The 23,114-nt window shown below is 40.2% G+C and overlaps 1 pseudogene; it reads right to left on the bottom strand.

Annotated features, from left to right (window-relative positions):
- Positions 1 to 17,643: 17,643 nt before the first annotated feature.
- LOC132524256 (heterogeneous nuclear ribonucleoprotein A3-like) lies at positions 17,644 to 18,732 on the bottom strand (annotated as a pseudogene).
- Between the last annotated feature and the right edge of the window lie 4,382 nt (positions 18,733 to 23,114).

Raw genomic sequence — 23,114 nt, 5'->3', positions numbered from 1 at the left:
ATGATGTAAAGCGAGTCAAGTGTCCCTCACTGAATGCTCCATAGTCTCGTTCTCCTGAATTGTGCTAGCTCTCACGTGGTACTGGAGTGCCTACTCCTGAATAGGTGTAGCCTGCTTGAAGTCACCATAGGGAAGCTAAGTTCCATAATTGCTTATAGTCCGCATGTAGTCTGAAATCAAAGTCTGCAGAAAATTTCAGACATCTATGTCTATAGTTATAGTATATATAAACCTGGCCAAATGATATAACATATTTTTAGAAGTCCTTTTTCATCCAAGTCAACAACAAAGCATGCTGTCCAAATGAAGAACACTTTAATTGTAGATTTTTTGAAGTTTTTGTTTACTTTTAATCACTCTCTAAGTGAAAGTAATAAAACGAAAAGGGAGGGGTACATTTTCTGTTCATAATGGGCCTCATTTTGTTTGGCATAGCACAGAACCATCTCCAGTTTAAGTTCTGTTAATGAAAAGTCCAGTGGTGTAAAACGACAAACTCAGGAGTAGTTTGCTATAGAAAACCTAAGTCAAAATTGGTTACATCCACAAGAGTTGGTTTTCATTTTGCTTGGTTGGGGAAAGAAAGTAAATTAATAATCCAAGCCCTAAGCTCAGTTGCTAATACTGATATTCTAAAAGCGTTATCTAAGTAGAAATTTGCAATAAATATATATGTAATCATGATATATTTTATAGAGTTGAAATTTAATTTTGAATTAGTTTTCTATTTAATGCCAAATAAGAAACACAGTAAATTAATGGAGAGCACCTTTTTAAAATACAGCCTTGTGGATTTTTAAAAAATCTGTTCATACTATTGGAAATGTGAAAGTAAAATAAGGTTTTTTACTTTACAGTTCTTTTCCTTACTTCTTTCGTGTGTTTGAAAGCAGAACTGTTTTTTTCATGAACAGTTAAGACAGAGGACACAATGAAATACAAGTGCTATGTAAAGACATATCCTCATGTAACAACTAGCTGCTATAAAAATAAATTACACCGTATGACTCAGGGAAGTTGTTAATAATTCTACTTTGTTTACATTATGCTTAGAAAGCAACATAGCTTAATGAGATCAGATATTAAGCTAATGGTGTATCTTGGAGTCATAACGTTTTCAAGCTCTGCCAAAACCATAGGCAGATTGAATGTGGGTAGTTTTTACTGATAGTGTTTTCAAAAGAGGAGATGAATAAGGCCCTACTTGGTATAGAGGTTATGCATTCATTACCTAGGAAAGAGTATTAAGTACACACAAATTACTAAGCTGCTTTGAAAGGACACAAATAACATAAATGGGGAAAATTCAAGAACTATGGAGGTATTTTTATTTAAGAACTATGAATAATAATCATCATAAAAACCTATAGAAAGCCCATAATAATAAGTGATCAAGTAACCAAAAAAATCATGTGGTCATGTTCTAAAGCAGGTGACCAGTGTTTAGAATTCCCATTTTCTACAAAATAAAATTTCTTCCTACTCCCAGAGCTCTTTGGATGAATTAGTTAAAATGAAGTGGGCCATAGTTTTTCATTTTTATGATTCAGAGAAACATTACACTTCTTAACCATGGAGTTGCCTACTTGATGTTTAAAATAAATGTGATATTCAAGTAGATAACACTCACTCTCATCCACCTTTTATTAAGGGCATGACTGACTGTTCATGTGCTAGAGCAATTTCTCATTGTTTTCATGAAAAATGCAAAAGTAAAAGTTACTGGCTGTAATTTTAGTTGCCATAAACCTGGATGTCTCTAACTTATAACACTTAATTAGAGCACAACCACCCAGCACAGCAGAATATCTAACAGCAGATTCTTTGCAGGTTTGCTTTTTCAAAATCAGCTTGGTATTATTTCCTCTCTCTCCTTACACTCAAGCTTTGCAAAGTGCCAAAAAATAAAAATAAAAAAATAAAATAAATAAAAAGAAGCAATCCCAAACACCCACTTTGCCAAATTAGTGAGAAGGCAGGATCTGTGAAATGTAGAAATTATCCGTTTGCACCAGTAGAACACGTCAGCTGTACGTGCACAGCTGCCATGTCAAGCAAATGCACTTTTTCTAAAGGAAAGGTACAGCATGTGTCAATACTTTCAGCTTTACATAAAAATAAATACATTTCAAAATAAGTAAAACAAGGGCAACAAGAAAAATATTTTGCAAAGCTTATTGCTAACTATTGAGAGATGACGTGATGCTATTTTGTTCTTGCATCCAGAGAGTGACAGAATTTCTAGGGATGGAGGGAATGTACATAGTATAATTCAAATTAGTTCTAGATCCAGAGAGGCATTGCCTATCTTGAAGACAATGCTGTCAGATGAGTATAAGCTGGCAAAACCTGGTGCTGTAAGATGTGTGTGTAGGTTATTAAGCCATATTACCTCCCAATTTTTCTATGAAACTAATTCTAGTTAAAGGAGCAAAAGGAAGTGAGTGTTATGGATGGTGGTTAGTCCATCATCCCTTCAATTCCTATCTTGGTGATTACAGAAGTCTCAGAGAAATAAATTCATAGGCAGTCTCTTCTTCTTTATAGAATGGTATCTGTTTTGGTTATTATTGCGGCATAACAAATCACCCCAGGAAGTCAGTGGCTTAAAACAACAACAATCATAACATAATCTCATAGTTTCTGTGGGTCACAAACTTGGCATGGGCTCAGCTAGGTGGATCTAGCTTGCAGTCTTTTACACGGTTATAAATAACTAGTAGTTGGTGCTGAAATAATGGTCTGGAGCAGTTGCTGGCTGGCCTGGCATATCTCTTCCTATCTATCTCTCTATCTTCCCATCTCTCCATCTATCTATTGTCTTCACATAGTGTCAGGGCTCCTCCATGTGGCCTCTTCTGGTGGGCTAAGTTAGGCTTCCTCACAGTATGGTGGCCGAATGGCAGTCCGACTGTGTACGTGGTTGCTTAGGACTCAGTATGAGTGTTCCGTCCAACAAGGTGGAAGATATAACAGTTTTTTTTTCGGACCTAGGTTCAGAGTCACACAGACTTCTACCACATTTCATTGGTTACAAGGAAAGAGGATAATTAGATTCCACTTCTTGAAATGGGAGTGGTAAGGTTTAGAAGATCTTGTGGGAACAGAGATATTGGGATGGCCATCTTTGGAAAATACTGCCAGTGTTTTTTACTCTGAAAAGGTTATTTTTGCAAAGTTGGGGATGGTGATATTTTGAGTAAAAGTAAATGTACTCTCTGCTAGTAGGTAACTGATGATGAATTATTATAGTAAAAAATTAAAATAATAAAAGGAATCTAGTAGTCTCTTGACTCCTTGAGGCAAGATGTGTTATTTGTTAGTGATACCTCTATTCCATGGAAATTCTAGTAATTTCCCTCATCATTAGTAGGTCTTTGTTATTTCTTCTGCCTCAGGCCTGCCAGTAGGTCTGGAATTACACCCTTAGTTGAAACAGATTCACTTTTATTACAAAGATCCAGCAACAGTGGGAATAACAGAGAAGTAAAGGCCATTTGGCTCAGTTAGGTTAGGAAAGAGGAGAAAACTCATGTCGACATTGAACTGACAGAGGGGATAAACTATCTTATGCCAGTCTGGTAATCTCTCTTGGTGCAACTTTCCCCTTCTGTGAAATAGAAAGGAGCACTCCTGACAAAACAATGGTGAATCAAAGCTAAGAAAAATATTTGGGAAACAATTTGTAAATACATGGTTCCATCTGAATGCCAACTGGAAGATGCAATTATGGCTTTTGGATTGGCTTGCCTACATGTCTATGGCATGGTCTTTGTCTTTGGACCATGGACCCATCACCAGGACACTTCCTTTGAATTTTTTTTTCCTCTAGTGGGGTTGGATTTCTGCTAAGACACCCACATTCCTACCTGGTCTACCTCTCCAGCAGTGGAATGTCCTTGCTTGGTAGCTGGCAGGGTGAGCTAAACCCCGACTAAGAGGAATAAAATACTCTGAATTTTCTGACACTTTGGTCTATTAACAGCAAATTTTCACTAAGTGAGAAAAATAAGTCCGATCACAAAGGTCTGCAAAACCTCCGAGGCAAATGCCTACTGAAATCTGATATAAACTTGAGAATGAGCAGTACGTAGGCACTTGCATACTTGAAAGCAGAAGCAAGAATGTGGTACTGTAAGAGGAATGTTTAGTCCACAGGCATCAGAAGCCTATCTTAAAAGGGTAACCCAACAGGACAAAGATTGTTTCACTACTTGGAAGTCAGTGAAAGCTCATAATCTGCAAAAGGATCTGGTGGTGCCCAATGAAAGGACTACCTGACTGATTATAGTACTACAGAATATCTGAGTTGGAACTCATCTCTTCAAGATCATTAGGCTCTTCTGAACGTGATGTTCTGAGATGAACATTGCTCCAAAATTCCAAATCTATGGGATATTTAAAACACATTTACTGCAAGGCCTCAGAGGCAGATTGCGGTCAGCTTCATGCTACAGGATAGGAAAGGTAATACTTGGTGTTTAGATAAAGATGACCACTTATCTTTGACACGCTCAGCTACCTTTCCATTCCCATTAAATAATTCCTGATTTTAAGATATTTGGAAGGAATCAAACCCCAACCGATCTTAAAAAAGCAGATTAGAGATATAGTAATTATTGCCCAGATAAGGAGATAACAAAAGTTTCTAACAATCCTTTAAGTCAAATTATTTACCTTCAAGAGGCTCACCTGGATGGCAAGCACAACTTGGTGCTTTTGTGAAGTCCTCGAACTCTCTTCTAAAAGAAGCCGTGTTTAAGTAATCATCCATTTATACCATTTACACTGGCAGATAACTGCACACCAAGCGACACTTTGTACTTTTCAGAGAAAATCTGCAAGGAACAGATTTTCCTAAAATGGGATTTCAGTGATATTTTGAGTTAGACACAGTGTTTCTATTGTTTCTGTACTTTAGAGTCTTTACTACCAGTGAACAAAGAAAAGCAGTGATTCCAGAGACTTTCATAAGGCAGATAATATAGATGGTACTTTCATAAGGCAGATAATATAGATGGTACTTTCATAAGGCAGATAATATAGATGGTACTCTTTTGCATTGTTCCTAGTGAAAAACTTCCACTGGGCTAATTCATCTTGGAAAAAATTTCAACTTTGTATGCACTGTTGAAAACTGGGCATAAGAACAATAAGGTACTCCTTGAAAACATAATATTTCATGGATTCAACATGCATCAAGGAGGCATAACCCCAGACAGAAAGACTGAGTTGCTCTGCATAGAAAATTGATACAAAATGTAGAACTTTGAAACCAAAAACCTGCCTACTTTTGCTTAGCAATTGCATACTGTGGTTTCTCAATGTGAGCTTTGTATAAACAGATTAACTTTGTTTTCTAAGTGTTTCCAAAGAGCCTGGAAACTAAGGATCAAGTACTGCTTCTGCCCAGCCCTCAAAAACCAAGGAACTCTTCCCCAAGCTCAACACCTGTTGTTGAAAATCTACCACACAGTGGCCTTCATCTTCTATGCCAACAGATGTGAAGATGCCCAGAGGTACCTCAGGTGTTTGTGCTTCTAAGTCTCCTGGGGGCACCAGGAAGGGGAGGGAAAATGATTCCGGAATTCCAAAGGTCACTGCTGGATCGAAATAATGAAAATTGCCCACATGTTGGAAAAAACTCAGATGTGATTACTGGAAAGTCTGGCAATCAGACCAAGAAGAACTAACTGGGTTAGAGTTTCATTTATACTTAAAAAAAAGGGAGAGAGAGAAGGAAAGAAAAGAAAGGTGTGCCAGGGTAAGAGAGAAATAATTTTCAGCCTTCAGGCTACCATAATTAACAAATTCAAACAGAAAATGGAAGAACTCTTAAGGGATCAAGTGTCACAACTGTCACAACTAAACAATCACTCATTTCTGAAAATAAATTTAAGAATTTAAGTGACTGAAGAGAGTGAAAATTAGACTACTTTTTTTTGCAATAAAGGAAGACTACAATATATATTTGAATTTTCTTTCAAAGCACTTATTGTGTCTGATAATTATTTCCTTACAACTATTTTATTCTAAGGACAGCTTTTCTTCCTAATGTATTTCTCACTACTCTTTACTTGGCGGTACTGGAGCTCTGCATGGTGATGCTAACATGATTATATATGTAAAAATATGCACTTTCTGCGTAAAATAAACATGATGATTATATGTCACAATCTCTGCTTTGAAATCCTTTTACTCTGGTTATTTAGGAGGTTACCTAGAGGCACCGTGGGGTAGTACCCACGGGGTTTGGAGGCTTAGTCAGAACTTGGCTCTAATCCCAGCTATATGGTCTTGGGTACAGATTTTCCTGTATGTATCATTCCTTCACCTAGCAAGTAAAATAGGCACCTGAGAAGCGACAGGGTAGGTGTATGTGCTGTAGTTACACAGAGATTGCCATCTCACCCTCACAGAGCTTTTAGGCAATTTCACTTCAGTGTGCCCCATTCTAGAATAGAAGCATGACCTGGAGGTTCCCAGGAAGGGCTGCTAGCTGAGTGCCGAGGGTGCGATGGGGTGGGGTGGGGTGAGGAGGGGAGGTCAGGGAATAGTCCTCAGAAGATAAGACTGGGACCAGAGGCTCTAGTAGGAGTTAGCCAGCAGAAGAGCAAGGAGGGGTTGTGGAAAGAGAGCTGTAGACAAAGACAACATGTGAAGACCCAAAGGCACTTGATCTGCAAATACTTTCTGGGTGGGCTTTCAGCCTAATATATGTGTTTTGAGACAAGAAAAGACAAGAGTTTTGTGGAGAACTAGAATCTTTTGGAGACAAACTGCAAAGATGATAAACCTATGAATAGTATCTGTAGTAGTTATCAAGGGTTCTCATTCAGTTTTCCTTTTCTTTTAGTCCAAAGGTTTCATGGAAAAGCACACAGCTGAAGGCCCAAGGCTTTGCTTAAAGTGACAAGTGGAAATTTCTTATATGATACCAGTACCCCTGAAGCTAGTGAGGATGCAACCCAGGCTTCCCCAATGTCTGATGCATCTTCCAAAATAAACACATACTTTAGGGTGAGGCTTCTAAGTTTTTAGTTTGTATAAAAATCACCTGGCCATTTTGTTAGAATGCAGATTCTGATCCAGTCTGGGTGGGCCTAAGACTGGGCGCAGAATTCTGATTCTGAGACCCTAGGTAGGCCTCAGAGTCGCCATTTAAAGTTCCCAGGTGATGCTGATCCCTGTGATTGAGGACCTCACTTCAAATAGCAAGGTCTTAAAGCACTTAAGGAAGGCTCAATTCAGGGAGATCAATGTACTGAAAGTTTCAGTATTTTGAAATAATTTACCTAAAAAATACATTCTGTCATTCTTTCTCTCTCTCTCTCTCTCTCTCTCTCTCTCTCTCTCTCTCGCGCGCGCGCGCGCGCGCGCGCGCGCACACACACACAGGTGTACATACTTAAGTTCATCCTGAGGACTATACACAAATGTATAACAACTAACCAACCAATAGAGAATGTAGCAACTTTTCTGGTTATTATTATCAGTCTACAAATGGGTTAAACACATATCCTGTCCACCATCACCCTTTTTAATGTTTATGCATTTATACTTTTCTTTCTGTTTTGTTCTAGTGTTATTAGTATCAGAGTAACACAAATATATGTTGCCTCTAAAGTCCAAGAAGGTCCACCAGGTGTTGTTTGTACCTTTATCTTCATAGAGAAAGGCTCAAGGTGCATCAGTATGTCTCTTCTTTAGAAAAAATATCCCAATATGCTCCAGAACACTGAACTCACAGAAACTTCCCCATGGGGCAGAGCTGTGAACTTTCTTTACGTCCCCTCTCTGGCACACATATCTTATTAAGGCTTTGAGATCCTTGCCTTTTCCCACTCATCAGATCCAATTAGTATACTGTCCCCAGAAAATGGACTGGGGTGATGTTTTGTGGGATACCAATTCAATCAAGGTCCCTGTGAGAATGATACAGAGATAAGTGGGTATTTAAAGCTATTGCCTGTGTTTGTCCAAATATCCCACCCCGATCATGAGAGCCCTACTCCTTCCCAACTAGTCTCCCATGTTAGCAAAAGAGACCTGGTGCCTGGTATATTTAAATGAAATAGCAATTCCAACTCTTACAGTCAAGCCCTGGCCTGATTCTCAGCCAAGTCTGCCTTTCAGCTACATGAGATGAGGAAATTATATGGCACCATAGAGGCTTTCTGGTTCTCTACAACTGCCTTGGGTTGGAAATTGAAGACTTTATGTTTATCTTTTTCTTTACATACACTCTCCAGAGCAGCTGTAAGTAGTCATTCCCCCACCCCACCTCCAACATCTTGGTAATCACTAATATTACCACAGCCGCTACCTGACAGCGCCTTGGTCTCTATCTTCACTCAAGGCCACAATTGGTGATAATCTGAGTGACCCTGATGCTATGCTGTGGATTACAGGTGTTTTCTATTCCTCTGGCACTCTGTGCACTCTTCAAATAGGAGCAACTCAATCCCAGAATCCCATTTTGAGGATCTATTTGTCACGCCCCCATACCTGGTACCAATTACTGCCTCGGTCAGAGTCCCAGCAGCAAGCACAGCACACACACGAGGTTTAATGGTAGTTTAAAACAGGACTAATCCAGTTGTCTCCAGAAATGCCCATCAATCTGTGCTGGCTGCAAAGAGCCAACAGTTTCTTCTATTAACTATACAGTATTACCTTTCACAGGTAAGTTTTATAAACCATCTAGAATTCACTTCTGTATATCATACAGATTCATTTTTTCTCCATAGAATAAGCCAGTTTACCATGAACCTTCCTAAAAATCATCACTGATTTGTGATGCCACCTTTTTTTTTTTTTGCGGTACGCGGGCCTCTCACTATTGTGGCCTCTCCCGTTGCAGAGCACAGGCTCCAGACGCGCAGGCTCAGCGGCCATGGCTCACGGGCCCAGCGGCTCCGCAGCATGTGGGATCTTCCCGGACCGGGGCACGAACCCGTGTCCCCTGCATCGGCAGGCGGACCCTCAACCACTGCGCCACCAGGGAAGCCCTGGTGATGCCACCTTTATCATATATCAACTTCCCATTTATGCAAATGTGTTTCTAGGTTCTGCATTTTATTCCATTGGTCTATTTGTGTGTTGCTTTTATTATTCTGGCTGTGTAGTGTGCCTGAATATCTGGTAGACAGTTCATGTGCCTTATAGTCATATACATATATGTCAGATTCAGTATATTATGATCTTCACACTATCCATCATGCTCAATTACCAACAGATGATTTTAAACTACCATGTAGAGAGGGTGGGGGTGATCTTTAGTACTTCTGTTTTGCTGAGCAAGGTATACAACAAAAAGATAAGCTGAATTACTGATTTGTCACCTGTGATTTTCCTTCTCCACCCTTTCCTACACAGTGCTCCATCTTTCCTTTCAATAATACTGACTATGGGCTGAATTATGTCCTCCCCCCACTCCCCCATCCCCGCCAAAAAATGCCTATGTTGAAGTCCTAATCCTAGTACCTCAGAATGTGATATATTTGGAGATAGGATCTTTAAAGAGGCAATTAAGTTAAAATGATGTCATTAAGGTGAGTCCTAATCCAATATTACTGCTGCCCTTATTAAGAATAAAAAATTTGGACACAGAAATGTACAGAGGAAAGACAGTATTCAGACACAGGGGGAAGTTGGCCATCTACAAACCAAGGGGAGAAGCCTCAGAAGGCATCAAAACAGTTGAAACCTTAATCTTGGACTTCTAGTCTCCAGAACTGTGAGAAAATAAATTTCTATTTTTTTAAGGCACCCAGTCTGTAGTACTTTGTCATGGCAGCTCCAGCAAACTAATACAACCAGGTATTGAAAGAATATCAGTCCAAACAGGTGCACCAGAAAAGAAGTTAACTATGTGAAGTGATGGATGTGTTAACTAATCATATGTGGTAATTATTTCACAGTCTGTCTGTATATCAAATTGTCACGTTGTACACCTTCAATTTACACAATGCTACATGTCAATTGTATCTCAATAAACCTGGAAGAAAATAGTCATGTTAAAAAAAAATAAAGAGGTGCACCAAACTTTAGTCTAGTTATCATGCCCATATACCTTAACCTTGCCCTGTCCAAACCTATGGCTCTATTTTGGTCTTTTTTCTGAGGAGTAGACCCGCTCATCAACTGTATTTTTGCCATTCCTCCATGGATATCTACCTAGCACCTGGAACTCAAGCGCTCCAAATCTAAGTCGTGATGTTTTCCTTCAATTCTGCTAATCTCTGGTTGTCTCTATCTTACATAATGGCCATGGAGAGGCCTAAGACTCATTCTAGACTTCTGCCCCTGCCCTCCTATACATCCCTTTGAGTACACATCAAAAGAGTCAGTTTATCCTACTTTGGCTCTTTTCTCAGCGTGTGCTGTTATTCCCTTGATAGGGAGGGTCTAGAGCCTCAGCAGGGTGTGAGACGGGACTTGCTCCCTGCTCCTTGGCTGTTGCTGCCCTGTCAGGGGCAGGGTCTGCTCCCCAGTTGTTGGAACGAAGCCCTGAGGGTTGGCTTGATCAGGCTCTGTTGCCCTTGAGTGCATGCTCTGCCCCAAAGGAGGCGATTGCTGTAGCACGTGAGGCCCTTGCGCTCACAGAGAACCTATGCACTGCTTGTGTAGGCGTCTGTGGCTCTGTTCAGAAGCAGCCCAAGGTTGCATCCCTTCCTCTGTTGTGCCTGTCCCAGATCTGGTGCAAAGCTGTGGTGTGGAGTAGGCTGGGGCTGGGGGTTGAGGCACTGTGGCTGTAGCAATTGAGGTGGCTGTGCTTCTGCCAGAGATCTGGGCTGCCTCTGTGGCAGTTTTGACCCAGCACCTATTTTCCCCAGATCCAGCACTAAGCTGCAGCGTGGAGTGGGAGGGTGGAGCCGGGGTACTGTTGCTGGGAGAAGAACCACTGTGTGCTCCTGTGGGCACTGACACTGGCCACTGATGCCCCACCCAGATCACAGTCCAGAACCCCTGGTCTGTCTCTGCATGACTAGACTGCATCTTTTCCCAGGGCTCTCAGTTGGCCCAGATCTTACAGCAGGCTGTGGTGTGGAGTGAGTGGGCCTCAGGTGTTCACCCTGTTCAGACTGGGATGTGCAGTGAGTCGGCTGCTGTCTGTGCAAGGCTCTCTCTGCCTTGATTGTCGGCAAGCCAGCATGCACACACTCCTCACAAGTGGAGTCTAGGCTTCACCAGCCCTTCTCTCTGTCCCAGTGATTCTCCCAGCAGCCACGGGGGCTTGTCTCCTCCACACAGGATCCCAAGACTGTGATGTCCAGATTGTGGCTTGACATGTTGGCGCCCCAGGGTGAGGGTCCACCCATGTGAACCTTCTCTTCCTTACAGACCCTTCCCTGGGGTGCAGCTCCCGACCCGATGCCTCTTTTCTGTCCTACCCAGTTACATGAAGATCTTTCTTGCAGCTTTGATTGTTTAGTTCTTCTGATGGTTTCCGGTTAGTTTTCTGGGAGAATTATTCCACATGTAGATATATTTTTGATGTGTTTGTGGTGGGAGGGAGCTCCATGTCCTCCTACTCCACCATCTTCATCTATGATTCTATTATTTAAATTAAAAAGTTCGAATTCCTCAGCAAGGCATTCAAGGTCTTTTATAATCTGGTCCAAACTACCACTTCAACATTTTTATTACCACATCTTCCTCTTGGCCAAGTAAGCTTCACTCCTGCCACACCAATAGATTTTTTTACATCCTCCAGTACAAAATATATTCTCACACTTTGTTTTTGGTCATGTTAGTCACTGCATGCGATGCCTTTCATTCCCTGTTTTACTGTTAAAACTCCACACATCCTTTGAGGCCCAAATAGATTGGTATTTTCTCCAAGAAACCGTCCTTGTAAATTGGCACTCCCAATTGTGATTGGCAGTTTCATACTTTGCACCTCCTATTGTACTTTTTGAATCCCATTTCCTTCATATTTATTACATTTTGTTTTAGTTTGGTATCACTGGCCTTCCCCAGGAGGTAGGAAGCTTTGTGACAGCAAGGGCAATTTTTTTGTTCATTTTTCTATACCAACCCACTATGTAGTGTAAGGCTTTGTACACTATAGGTGATCTTTAAATGAGCTGAATGAGTATAAGGGTTTGCAAAGTATCAATTCTATAAGAGTTTTGCGTTTGAAAACATGTTACCATTTAATTAACTTTAGTTCACTTATTTTGTGGAAAATATGGTTTACTCGTTCACAGACCCAAAGGCTGATTTCTCTTTTTGGCTATAAAGTAGATCTTAGAAAATATTATGAAAAATGAAGTGCAAGTTAATCAGAGAGGTGAAAATTAAATTTTCCTTGAAATGTCCTCAGACTTAAATTCAGAGAAACCATTCAGAAGGCAAAAATGTGGTTAAATTTGCCAAATCTAAAATATTTTTAGTAATATTTTATGGTGATTGTCAATCTTCTCAGGGCTCAGACACAGACTATGGAAGAAGCAGGTCTACTTTTCTGAATCTAGAGGAAATGCTATTTGGAATTGAAAGTGGCCTTGCAATCTGAGAGACTATATAGCAAAACATACAGCACTTGAGATGTAGCCAACACTAAGTAGACTCAAACCTTTCATTATCTCTACCCTTTCCCCCAATTATTTTTGAAAGCAAGTCTGATGTAAGTACCATTTACTCCTAGGACAGGATCCTGTGGAGTCACTGCCTAATCCATTACACACTCTCAAGTTATGGTATCCTTTTGCCTTAGATTTAGTTGTTGTGTTTTTGTTTCTTGTTTTAAGGAAGAAACTTCTTAAAGTTTCTTACTGTAGAGTTGTGTTGGAGAAACAGAGGCTGTTCTAATTTAAATGTCTTATATGATTACTGTGTGTGCTTTTTAAGGACTCCCCACTGATGCCTTTTAGAGCCCTGGGTCTTCAGAGTCCACAATTTGAAAATTGCTGACTTAATAATTTAATTTAGCTTTATGGAGGAAACATAATAGTTATTTTGCTCTGACAGCATGAGTTCTGAATGTTTCCACTCCCTAGAAGTTGATGAGGCAACTCTTCACTTGATTTCTTAAAATTCAGCAAGGAGAACCTCTCTTAGTGGTGGTTAAATGAAATGCAGTTAGAAAATTTGACACGAGAAGGTAAAATATTTGACATCCTCTACATACTCATATAATGCTCTCCATACATGTGGATTCCATTTCTCCACCCAATTCCATATTCACTGTATAGAGTACTGAGTAGAGTTCTCTTTGCTATACAGTAGGTCCTTAGTAAAAATACTTAATGTTTTAAGTTGCCAAGGCTGTGAGTGGCTGGAAGGCCCTTTGGTTTGTCTCATGTTTTCCCCCTTAGAATGTAAATTGCTCAAGTACAGCTACCTTTTTGCCTTGAGACTCCTTTTCAATCAGCATAAATAAATGATTATTGACCTTTAGGACAATGGTATCAGGCCGGAAAGGGTAGTAGCCCAACTACAGACAAAAATATTGCTGCCTAGATACAGCAGCTCAATCAAAAAGTTGCATGCACATATTCTTGCTTTGAGTAGGGCCTACTGTATGCCTCATTTCACTAGTTTTGTTTTCCTTTTTGGAGGGTTGCTTTTAATGCCTTTGTCTTTTAGTTATGCAGCTTTGTAGCTACAGTCAGTCTTCTCCACCCTTGCCCCAGGCCTACGAGAATAAGGGTAGTTGATTTATGCATCAAAAGTCTGATAGTACACAGAAGGTCATTCATCGAAAACTAAGGGGGCTGTTTAAACAGTGGTGGTCATGCAAATTAGTATGATTGCTGGCCCAGGTCCTGAGAGAAATTAGGTTGAGCTGAATGGAAACCAAGCTATGAGAAAGTTTGATTTTAAATAAGGTTTGTGAGCATACGTTTCTACTCTGGTACCAGATTTTTTCATGTCACTATCGTGAATTGCTACCAGTTGCATGAAATTAATAAATGTGTATAATAGGGCTATGGAGATTGGCTGGGGGGTGAGTCTGTGGTAACAGCATTGTTGGTAGGCAGATAGATGTTTTTAATTTATCTTCACTGTTTTGTTAGACAACATGAATTATTTTGAGATATAACTTTTTTTTTTTTAATAATTCTCCCACACCTGCCTCCCCCACCCCATAAGGAAGCCTGACACCAAGAGAAGGAACAATAGATTCCTTTGACTCTGACCCTCTGTGCTAGTCTGACTAGAGTTTTGTTTATTTAATTGAAAGATATTTGACATATAACATTGTATAAGTTTAAGGTGTACAATATGTTGATTTGATACACATAATATGATTATAGATTGTAATATGATTGCCATTGTAGCATCAGTTGGCACCTCTATCAGGTCACACAATTATTATTTCTTTTTTTGTGGTGGGAATAATTAAGATCTAGTCTCTTAGCAAGTTTGATGATTATAATACAATATTGTTGTCTATGTTCACTATACTGTACGTTAGATCTCCAGGACTTATTTATCTATTGGTTGCAAGTTTTGACCAGAGTTATTTTTAAAGGTGCTGTGGATAGTTTCCCTTCAAACTGGTCTTTCTCTGTCTTTGGCTATTCTGCCCCACTCTTCCAACAATGGACAACTTGGGCAACTGATGGGGCAAAGCTCGAGAAGTTCTGGACTTGTGCAGTGAGTAACAGGAAGTGGTGCAACATACCTTTGGCTAATCCCTCTGAAGTCCCACCGCCCCCCCTCCATTAATTTCCTTGTGCTATTTCTAGTTGGCAGCCACTGCTCAGCATCTCAAAGAGATGGTAACTGGATTTAGTGGGACTTCTCTAAATCCCAGAGTCATGGTGTCAGTAAACTCTCATGATTCTATTTTCACTTATATTTATCCTTTATTCTCATAAATAATATCAAGACACTCTCTATGTTGAATCAGCTATGGAGGATATTAAAAAAAAATAAACACAAAGCTCTCACTGGATGCATGACGCCCTTCCTTAGGTTGGCTTTTACATTCTGAAACATACATGGAAGAGTGCATATAATGTAAATGTACAGTAAAAAATAATAAAATGAACAGCAATGTACCCTCCACCCAGTTTGAGAAATAGAACATAACAATACCTCTGAATTTCCCTATGTCATGGGTCCCTTCCTAATCCTATCACCTCTTGCCTTTCGGAGGTAACCACTATCCTGAATACTGTTGTATTAATTCCCTTGCTTTTCTTTATGGTTATACCGCATATGTATGTATCCTTAAATAATAAATCACTTAATTTCATGAGCTTCTGAACTTCATATGAACTGAATCACATCTACGTGTATGCTTCTGTGACCTGCCCTTTTTGGCTCAACATTATGGCTTTGAGATTAACCTGTGTTGTCGTCTAAAGCTGTGTTTTGTTTATTTTTATTGTTGTATTTAATCTATTGTTTGATCTCAATTTTTATATCTATTCTCTTATTGATGGATATGTGGGTTGTTAAATTGTATACACTAAGATTATACATTATACCTTACATTAAGATATTAAATAGAAAATTTCTAAACAAAATATTTTCAAATTGTTTAATCATATTTCCTTTTTGCCTGAAATGGCTATATGCAATTCAACTGAACGTTTCTCTAATTTGTAAACTGCTCAGGCATTATCATAGCAGTCACTTTGAAAAGATACTAGTGATATGTCGCTAAAAGGGCACATCAGCCACAGATAGACAGAAATATATTCTGTAGTGGGTTGAATAAGCGCTCCCCCTGAAAGTCCATGCCCACCAGGAACATCATTATGTGAACTTATTTGGACCTAGGGTCTTTGCAGATGCAACTAATTAAGATGAGGTCATACTGGATTAGGGTGGGCACTAAATCCAATGACTGGTGTCCTGACAAGAAGAGAGGACACAGAGAGACACAGATGCACGGAGAAGAAGGCCATATGACTATGGAGGCAGAGATTAGAATGATGTAGTTACAAGTCAAAGTATGCTAAGGATTGCTGGGAGCCACCAGAAACTAGGAAGAGGCAAGGAAGGAGTCTTTTCCTAGAGGCTTCAGAGGGAACATGGTCCTGCCAACTGATTTCAGACTTCCAGCCTCCAGGACTGTGAGAGAATAAGTTTCTGTTGTTTTCAGCCACTCAGTTTGTGATCATGTGTCATGGCTGCCCTGGGAAACTAAAATACCCTCCATGAGTAAAGATGGATGAGATGCACCTCATGGAGCTTTGTATTCTAGAAGACCCTGCCTAGTTTCCCAGCTTCAAAACTCTCAAGTAGCTGCGTCTTGGTGGGGCTCCTTGGGCACCAGGATCATGACCTCCTACAACAGTTCCACAGGCTGAACTGCTGTCCACGATGGTCCATCTGCAGTTGGCTGACGGAGTTGATGTCAGGTTGTAGAGCTCCTGTTGGGCTGTACTCAGTGAGTTCAGGCAGTGCTGAGGGGCAGCTGACATTATAGGGCTTGTCCTCTGGAAGGACTGTGAGCCCACCCACTCACTGTGCCTGAGCAGTCCTCCTCAGTCCTGGAAGAGGCCGTATCTGGATGGAGGTGATTAGCCTAGTGGAAGCTGTAGCTGCCCCAAGTCCAGCTGATCACCCCAAGGGTTGACAGGATTTTCACACTGGCTGGGAAGCTCAGCTCTCAGCCAGAAAGCCTCAGCAAGTACCAGTAGGGCAAAAGTTGCCTCCAGTGTTTGAACAAGCACTGTTGGCTCTGTTGGCTCTTATTTTCTTATTTCTGGCCTCTGAAGGAATCCTTTACTTCTCAACAGCTTTGCTATAAATTTTAAACATTTTAAATGTTTTATTTAGCATATTAACTTGTGTTGTACTAGAAGGTTTTCTTTGGACATTTAGTCTATCATTTGAGCCTAGCCACTGAGGGCTAGAATTTAGCTGTCCCTTGCAAAACGGCATTAGTGGTTAACCAAGAATCATATTCTACTGAAGAAATATAGGTATTGTAATCTGTTAGCTGTCCATGTTCATTCTTTAATTCAATAGTCATCTATATAGGTAAGCCAGTGTACTAGATATCGTTAGGAATCCAAACACAATAGAATCAACTTAAGCCTAGCAGACCATCTATAAATCAGATAAGTATCTGGTAATTTTGTTTATAGTTTACCCATGACATAATTCTGTGTATTAATTTATTTAATTACAAATTTCAAAAAATAAAAAGAATTTCCTTCCATTGTTGTTAAAGCAGAAACATCTAGATATGGCTGTAGATTTGATTGATCATAATGTCTAAATTTGGGATTACTTATGAATTAATCTGCCAGTTACAAAGATATCTGTAACAGGGAATGCCCTTACTTTATTTTTATTGTTTTGAAAAGTTAAAAATTCCTTAATTTTTTACAGGGCAATATACCTGATATAATGAAAAGAAAATGACAAAGCTACAACAGATAAAAGACCTCAGGAATGTACATCTCATTGACACTACATTGCATTAATAAATAGCTGCATTTTTTGCAAACTGTGTCTGTGACAGTCCTGAACAAGAAGGGTTTCCTGTTAAGCTGCAGTACCTTTTCTAACTATGGATCATCATTCCTTCTGTGGCAGATTTTTACAGTTGCTCTAATGCTTTGGGGACGACTGTCTCAAAGTAACCTGCAGTTTTTTTGACAACTCCTTGCTCTCTCTCCTGCTAAGAAATGTAGCCCTTTTCTTCTGAGTTTTTAGAACCTTCTGCTACCATCCACCACTTCCACCACCAGATCCATAACCACCACCATAGGGACTGCCCAAACTTCTTCCACCAAAACTGTCCCCCTTTATGGGTCCATAATTTGATTGCTGTTGTCCACTATAATTTCCAAAATCATTATAGTTCCCAACACCACCATAGTTACCTCCAAAACTTCCTCCTTCATTGTAACCATCATATCCTCCACCACTGCCTCCATATCCACCACCTTGGTTTCCATATCCAGGTCTACCACCACCAGCCTCCTCTTCCACCAAAGTTTCCACCACAGCCAAAGTTACCTACACCACCTCCAAAGTTTCCTCCACCACACATAAAGTTGCCAGATCCACCCCTACGACCTCTCTGTGATCCAACAGACTGCATTTCTTGTTTAGAAAGGGGCCTTTTGCACTTTACACTTATCCCCATTAATAGTGCAGTACTTCTGAACAATAATTTTATCAACTGTATCATGATCATCAAAAGTTACAAAAGAAAATCTTCTCTTTTTTCCACTCTGCCTGTCTTCCATAACTTCTATGGTTTCAATCTTGCCATACTTTTCAAAGTAGTCTCTCAAATTATATTCTTCTGTATCTTTTTTTTCTAACATCTTTATTGGAGTATAATTGCTTTACAATGTTGTGCTAGTTTCGGCGGTATAACAAAGTGAATCAGCTATATGTATACATATATCCCCATATCTCCTCCCTCTTGCGTCTCCCTCCCACCCTCCCTATCCCACCCCTCTAGGTGGTCACAGAGCACCGAGCTGATCTCCCTGTGCTATGCAGCTGCTTCCCTGTATCTTCTTTAATACCACCAACAAAAATTTTCTTCACTGTTAGATGGGCATCGACCTTGTGTGGTTGAGCACACATTGCTGCATCCACCTCTTCAACACAAGAGTTAGTCACAAAACCAAAGCCCCTGGAACGTTTTATTTGGGGGTTTCTCATCACCACATAATCTGTAAGTGTGCCCCATTTCTCAAAATGTTCTCTTAAGCTATCATCTGTAGTTTCAAAGCTCCGACCACCAATAAACAGTTTTCTCAACTATTCTGGTTCCTTTGGATCATGGCCCTGCATTTTGAGACTGGACTCACCTCTTCCAAATTGAGTTCAATATCGCCTCTACTTTAAGTGTAGTCAAATAACTTAATTTCATGTAGGCAGCTTCCTTTTTTGCTTGTAGGGAATGTAGGTGTTGGCTCTTGTATTCTTTTTGAATGTTATTTCAAAAGCTATTTCTGTGGACCATCTGGTACACCATTATTCAGCTTCTTTAACAATAAATAGCAAAGTTGTCACTAACCTACACAAATGAGGGCTGTTCCAACTCTGCTTTCCTGAACTTGAGGCACCAACTTGATTAGAGAAGGGAAACTAAAGACTCCACTCTTCTCCCCTACTATCCCTCATCACAGCTGATCAAAGTCCTTTCTCCTGTACAATCTACCAATGGGGGAGGGGTACTGGTTTGCATGAAATTGTACAGTGAGTGATTGAGAGGTCAGTCTCTGAAATTCAAGTCCTGGCTTTGAAACATCCTAGTTGTGTTACTGTGGTAGGCTCTAACTTCAAGCCTGGGTTTTCGTCATGTATAAAACTGGGTGCAGTAGCATGTTTTGCAGGATGAGAGTAAATATTAAATAGGATAATGTATGAAAAGTGATTACATATATTATCTGGCATTAGTTCAGTGTTAAATAAATGTTGATATGAAGCTATGACACATGTGGTCCAGTCTTACAGCAGTATAGCAGTCAAAGCCTGGAAGTTGAAAAAAATCTAATATGCTCAGTCTCCTTACTTATACTTAACCAACCCTCTGAAGAGGACACATAGCCTTTAGCAACACTTCTTAAACCCTCTTTGCTTTCACACCTACTCAGTCAGTTATTTGACTCACCTTAAACTCCTGCCCCATAGACAAAGAGCCTCTCCTCCTTTCAGTCCTCCCTCTTCTCCCAATTTTGAATCACCTAATAGCAAGGAAAGACAGTTCTCTGGGGAGATCTGAAGAAGAAAATGAGTGGGCAAAGTCAAAATTCTTTTAGTGGTTGTTAACCACTGTTTGATTGATGGTGATAAAATGGCCAACATACCAATATACAAAAACTGCTTTCTCCCATCACATTTTATCAATTCTGATGTCCTTTTAAAAATTATCATTCATTCACACATTATTGTAAGGTTCTGCAGCCAGAAAACTGAATCACTGACCAATCATATTCAAAGGACTCGTAGTTTTTGTTTTTTTTTTAGGACTCGTAGTTTTGATGGTCAGGGGAGCAGGTAATTTTGGAGCAAGATGCTCCAAACACTGAGTGATAATAAGAAAACCATAATACCATTTAAAGTATGATGTACATTTGTATTACACTTTACAATTTTATGAGTGTTTTCACATAAGTTATTTAATCTGATTCCCCACAAAAATCTTGTGAGGTTGGCAGACTGAGGATAATTGTCTCCGTTTTAATAAATGCAGAGACTGTAACATAGGAGATTGACATGGGAGGTGCTGCAGTGAGTGGCTTCAGACAGTCAGAGAGTCAGATGAGAGCCCTGGTCACCCAGGAGGGAGGCCGATGAGGGGCACAGGAAGGGAGGGCCCCTCTTAGCCCTGCCATGGACCCTGAGGAGCAGAGCATCCCATTTGGTACTGATGCCTTAGCTTGTTGATTCTTGCTGTTTATCCTTCCAGGCATTTTGTGGCTATCTTATGATGCTGGCACCATAATGGAATTTTATCTGCAAAACACGTTAGCCTAAGAGAAAATTCTATTAACACTTGCCTTTCCTTCCTTCTACTCTGATATTAAAAAAAAAAAGAGTTAAAGAAAAATTATGGTTTTTTTTTAAGAAACAGGAAAGATTTTCTTAGGTTGATTTTTAATAACTAAGGATTGTTAAACATGTCTGTTGTGGCTTTTAGAGCACAAGGTACCACAGTCAAGTAAGACCTTTTATCCCCCAGTAGAGAGAAATGGTACATTTTATTCAATACATTAAATTATGTAGACATTAGCCACAACATGTTGATTCAGCTTCACAGGAAATGAAAATCAATACCATCTGTGTGGATAGCGGCTCTACATTACCACAGCACACACTGTAATGTGTTCATTGCGTCTCAGCTCCAAAACCTCACTTTATTTAGAATGACATTATTGTAAGATTTTTAAAAGTCACTTTAATATGCATGTAAAAATCCAAATCAAGAAGTCAACAGATTTTGAATCCAGATTTTAGAAGCAATATTCTCCAGCTGCTTTGAATTTGCCTAGCATTTGATAAATTTTGAAACTGTCATGAGATACAGGTCTTCAAAGGCTGTGAGATATGGCCCAAGTGCCTAGCATCGAGCCCAGTACACAGCAGGTGCTCAAAAAATGTTTGTTGAATTAATGAATCAGCACAAGATGCACCATCAATTTCATAACATATTCTTGGGGGGCTTCCCTGATGGGGAAGAATCTGCAGTGGTTAAGAATCTGCCTGCCAATACAGGGGACACAGGTTTGATCCCTGGTCCAGGAAGATCCCATGTGCCACAGAGCAACTCAGCCTGTGTGCCACAACTACTGAAGCCCGTGTGCCTAGAGCCTGTGCTCTGAAACAAGAGAAGCCAGCGCAATGAGAAGCCCATGCACTGCAATGAAGAGTAGCCCTAGCTCGCTGCAATTAGAGAAAGCCCGTGTATAGCAACGAAGACCCAACGCAGCCAAAAAAATAAATAAATAACATATTCTTGGGAAAAAAGAAACCTTAAAGTAAATGTACCCATTGACTGCAAGATGTACAATGATTTAATTTTAAGAATTATTTATTTATTTATTTGGTTGCCCCGGGTCTTAGTTGTGGCAGGCGGGCTCCTTACTTGCGGTTCTAGGGCTCTTTAGTTGTGGCTCGCCAGCTCCTTAGTTGTGGCATGTGAACGTTTAGTTGTGGCATGCGTGTGGGATCTAGTTCCCTGACCAGGGATCGAACCCAGGCCCCCTGCATTGGGAGCATGGAGTCTTATCCATTGCATCACCAGGGATGATTTTTAAAATGTGAAAAAAACTGATTAAGAATCTATGGAGGGGGCTTCCCTGGTGGTGCAGTGGTTTAGTCTGCCTGCCAATGCAGGGGACGCGGGTTCGTGCCCCAGTCTAGAAAGATCCCACATGCCGCAGAGCGGCTGGGCCCGTGAGCCATGGCTGCTGAGCCTGCGCGTCCAGAGCCTGTGCTCCGCAACGGGAGAGGCCACAACAGTGAGAGGCCCGCATACCGCAAAAATTAAAAAAAAAAAAAAAAAGAATCTAGGGAGGGACTTCTCTGGTGGTCCAGTGGTAAAGAATCCACCTTCCAATGCAGGGGACACGGGTTCGCTCCCTAGTCCAGGAACTAAGATCCCACATGCCGCGGGGCAACTAAGCCCACGTGACACAACTACTGAGCCTGCACACCTCAACTAGAGAGACTGCATGACGCAAACTACAGAGCCCACGTGCTCTGGAGCCCACACGCCACAACTAAAGAGAGAAAACCCGCATGCCACAAGTAGAGAGAAGCCTGTGTGCTGCAACGAAAGACCCAGCATGCTGCAACAATTATCCTGTGTGCCGCAACTAAGATGCCACGCAGCCAAAAATAGTAAAATAAATAAATAATAAAATAAATAAATATTAAATGTATGTTTAAAAAAAAAGAATCTGGGAAAGCAGTAGTTGCTCTAGGAGAGGCAAGTATAAATGCATTGGAAGTCTGAAGGACAAAGAGTTTAATTTCAGACAGAGGGACCAGATAATTTTTTTACTATAATTATCTGGAGGCACTGTTAGGATGGGCCCTTTTTTGAGAGCTCCAGAATTCCTGAGTAGGAGTGGCTTGGAGGAAACAATCTGGTTGGGAAGAGGATGACGGAGCAGCTAAGGGACTTGTTCTAAAAATGCATTTGTTTAGCGAGCATGCTGATTTCTTTAGATTGTATGTTTATTATCTGGAGGGTCTGGATAGGACTGGAGGTGAGGAGGGGTTGATGGTGAGTATGTAGAATTTAAAAATTTTCCATTTTAGGCATATAGGAATTTATGTCTAGATCTATATCTTTATCTGTCTACTCTCTGTCTACTTGTCTATCTCTCTTTTGCTTTCTTTTAGTGAAAGCAATAGACTCAAGTTATCTGTCTTTATTGAAAATAATCAATATTTATATTTATTCTATACTATTATACTTCATCATCCTCTTCCATATTCAGGGAATTTCCTGAGTGAGCATCTTTGTCTTCTCCATCTCCATACCCACAGCATTAGTTAGCACAGAGCCTGGCTTTCAGTAGGTGTGAAATAAAGTTATTTATTGAAAGGAATGCCCTTGAAAAGCATAGATGGTATGGTTAATTCTTTTCAGCATGATCACATATCAGGTCATCTTTCATTTTGTAGACAGAATGATGAAGCAAGATTAGAGGCCCAACTTA

Source organism: Lagenorhynchus albirostris, chromosome 8 (genome assembly GCF_949774975.1).
Source record: "Lagenorhynchus albirostris chromosome 8, mLagAlb1.1, whole genome shotgun sequence".
In the NCBI taxonomy this organism is placed as follows: domain Eukaryota; kingdom Metazoa; phylum Chordata; class Mammalia; order Artiodactyla; family Delphinidae; genus Lagenorhynchus; species Lagenorhynchus albirostris.
Note: the sequence above shows the minus strand (reverse complement) of the source record. Positions and strands in the feature narration are given on the sequence as shown.